Source organism: Petaurus breviceps, unplaced genomic scaffold (genome assembly GCF_028583685.1).
Source record: "Petaurus breviceps papuanus isolate PSGF00001 unplaced genomic scaffold, PetGlider_PUasm1.0 567, whole genome shotgun sequence".
NCBI lineage: Eukaryota > Metazoa > Chordata > Mammalia > Diprotodontia > Petauridae > Petaurus > Petaurus breviceps.
In genome coordinates this window covers 6,785,451-6,789,350 of record NW_027186383.1, presented here as the reverse complement: position 1 = coordinate 6,789,350, position 3,900 = coordinate 6,785,451, and positions in this window count along the sequence as shown.

Sequence of the window (3,900 nt, the reverse complement as noted above, 5' to 3'; positions counted from 1 at the left end):
TCCATCCATCCATCCATCCATCCATCCATCCATCCATCCATCCATCCATCCTCTCATTCAGCAAGCATTCATTCAGTGCCTACTATTCCTCAGGCAACAGAAGAATACAAAGACAAAAATGAAACAAACCCTGGGAGGCAGTGCAGTTTAGTGAAAAAAGCACTGATTCTGAAATCAGAAAACTGGGGTCCAAATCCTGCTTCTTACACTTACTAACTGCTTAATCTTGGTCAAATCTTTCAAGTTTCTTGGGCCTCAGTTTCCTCCAATATAAAATGAGGGGGTAAGGCTAATCAAGATGGTGCCTGAGACCTTTTTAGCTCTTCATTTATCTTTCCTTTAAGGTGCTTACATTCTACTGGGGGAAAACAAAGTATTCATACTCTGCCTATGCTCTTTCTCCTATGCATACTCCATCTGTTATTGTAACTACCTAAGATAGAACTATTGATCATTTCATTCAATATCCTGTTCATCTGGCTACGTAGGATGATTTGGGTAATATGTATTTTTCATCCATTTTGTTTTTCCAGTGTGGATGGTTAGGTCAGTCTCTTTTCTATTTCCTTGGATTCCCCTGAGGAAGTTTTATAATATTCTGGGCTCAATGAAATGAATAGTAAATAATCAGATCTTTAAAGGGAGTAGAACTTGAATCTTCAAAATCTTGGTTAGTAAATTGAATTTGGATTCCTGCCTTTGAATTATACTTTAAGGTTTGCAAAGTACTTTTCCTTGTGAGACTTCGACAATGTTGTAAGAGTAGGGAACTCCTGGTGAGGAAACTCTCTTCATTGATATAGATCAGCAACAATAACAGAATCTTAGAGAATCTCCTGGGACAAAGGATTAAGTGATTTACCTGTTGTCACACAACTAATGTGCATCACAGGTGAGATTTGAATCCAGGGCTTCCTGACTTCAGGGCTGACTCTCTTTCCACTATGTATTGCTTCCAGGTGGAAAGGCCTGGGTTTGAATCTCACCTCTGCTACTTTTTGACCTCATCAAGTCTCTTTCTCTCTGGGGGCCTCAATTTCCTCATATGTAAGATGAAGGGTTTGGACCAGAAGCCTTCTAAAGCCCCTTCTGGTTCTGAAGCCCAGGAGCCTCTGCTACTAAATTTGGGTAGACTTCACCTTGATCCTTTTAAAAGCTTATTCCTTTTAAGAGGTGAAGAAGGTCTTTGGTAGGGAACATTTATGGTAAAAGCATGTAGGGGTGGTGTCAGGTCATGGACAAACTGTGGGAAGACTTCGATCTAGCTAATTCTCTCATTTTCCAGCTCCATGGATGGGAAGAAACAACTTTCTGACAGTCAGTTAGCAAGCATTTCTTAAGCTCCTACTATGTGCCAAGAGCTGTGCTGAGCTCTGGGGAAACGAAGAAAGGCACAGATCTAAGTCCCTGCTTTCCAAGAACTCCCAGCTAATGGGGCAGACCTCAAGATGCCATGTAAACAACTATGGACAAACACACTAGAGATGGCATCAATTGGGAAAAGTCTTGGGGTTGGGGAAGCTAAGAACCTGCTGATTGTGGAGTTGGGGCTGGGAGCCTGTAAACATTTTTTTCCCCTCTAAATTGTGTATCTTCCTATCACACAAACAGCATTTAGTAACATTGCCTAATGTCCCTCCACCAAATCTCTCTCTGCTGCCTTCTGGTGGTCTGTGGGAGAATCTAAGTTCTCCAGGGTTTTGTCCCGAGCACACAAGCCCTGGGAGAGTCTGCTGTCCCCAAAGGCTTGGAATGTGCACAGAGGTCCGTGTGTGGGCCAGCTGAGGACCCACCCACCTAACCGAGACCTGCGGTGTCTAGGGTGATGCACAGTCTCCTCTGTTCGCCACTTAAAGCCCTTCCCAATTTGTCTCCAGACAACCGTTCCAAGCTAATTATACTTCCCACACTTGCTGTCTTTCTAGCTGTCCCTCACGTTACATCTCCCACCTCTGTGCCTTTGCTGTGCCAGGCTTTCCTGGAGGCTTAGAGTGCTCTCCCTTCTCACCTCAGCCTCTTCTAATGCGAGACTCCTTCTAAGCCCCATCTCCTACTTTAGACACCCTCTTACATGCTAGTTGGACTTCCCCCTCCCTGTAATGATGTGACATTGTATCTACTTTGAATACATTTTGCATTTATTTATATATAGCTATAGATAGGGGGCCCAGTGGATAGAGTGCTGAGCCTGGAGTCAGGAAGACTCATGTCCTGTGTTCAAATCCAGCCTCATATGCTTCCTAGCTGTATGATCCTGGGCAAGTCACTTCATCAGATTTACCTCAGTTTCCTCATCTGTCTGGAGAAGCAAATGCCAAACCACTCCAGGATCTTTGTCAAGAAAACAACGAATATGGTCACAAAGAGTCAAACATGACTGAACAGCAACATGTCTTCATAGAATATAATCTCCTTGAAGACAGGACCTGTTGTATTTGTGTCTTTGTGTCACCAGCACCGAGAACTTCTTGGTATGCAGGTGCTTAATAAATGCTTCTTGAATTATAGAGGGATGGAGACCAGAGAAGTAGCCATACTGACAGATTCAGAGATCTTTCAAATATTGAGCCATTTGATTTATTAGTTTTTTTTTAAAATAAGTTTGTGTCAGAGTGGGCAAAAGAATTTGTGTTCCAGGTGGGATTAGAACTCATGTAACTCCCTAGCAAAGTCGACTCCATTCTCTTTTGGTCAACCACCCTTGTGGTAAACCTCAGAGAAGAACCCCAAGCCACAGCCACAGTAGGAAGAGCCAGCCCTGATTCCAGGCAAAGTCCCCAGAAGGAAATGTCCAGCCTCCCAGGTTTTGGCTCCTCTGACCCAATCCCGTCAAGTGATGACAAATCAACACCTTCCACAATAAGCCTCATTCTCCTGCCCACCTTGCCAGCTGCCCACTAGGTGGGACTTAAGCCTCCCCGCCCTTCGCTTGGCCAGGGGCACTCTGTACCCAGCTGCCTCCCATGTATTCCTAAGACCTCATGACTCAGGTTTAAGGTATGAGTCCTGGGGATCCTGCCCTGTTGCTCTCCAGCCTAAATCCTCCTTTCTCAGGTGCCCAATTTATGCATTCCCCCTTAGAAAGAGGGTCTTTTTGACCCTCTCAGATATACAGCTCTCAGGATTCCTCACTCACCCCCAACAAGTATTTCATCCCTTCTGGGAGCTGCACACACCTTTGGGACCTCTGGTCCAAGATCAGGAAGATCAGCCTTGGTTCAAATCCTGCCTCAGGCACTTGTGACCACAGGCAAATGGCTTCACCTCTCTGAGACTCAGTTTCCTCATCTGTAAAATGAAGGGCTCGGATTAGATAACCTTTAAAGTCCCTTTCAGTTCTGAATCAGTGACTGTGGGATCCTTATAGACTCCATATGCATAGGATGGAGTTGGACTGTTGGCTTAAAAATCCTTGGTACTTTCCCTTTTGGGGAAGAGAAGCTTGATGGGTTATTTTTTAGAAAAAAATTGCCTTTTATTTGACTGTAACAATTATGAACGTTTTAGTCAGAGGATCGTAAATAAAATCATGGACTTGTTACATAGTTTGTTTTTATTCAGTCATCATACACTTATTTAGCTCCTACTATGTGCCAAGCACAGTGCCAAGACTAGGGATATGAAGAAAGATGAAACAAAGAAACAAACAAAACTCTGCCTAAACAAACTCAGAGGCCCTGCTCCCATTCCGATGGAGACACACGGAGAAGAACACATTCCTACAGAGCTTGTGAAAACACCTGAAAGGCAGTAGGTTGTCTCTTGTCAAGTTACACTGGGAGCATCGGATTCTGTTCTGGGGCCACCTTCGAAATGACATTCATAAGCTGGACCATATGCAGGGAGGGTCAGTAGTGGGGGGAGAGCACTGAGGGGTTTTAGTAAAGGGACCTATAGAGA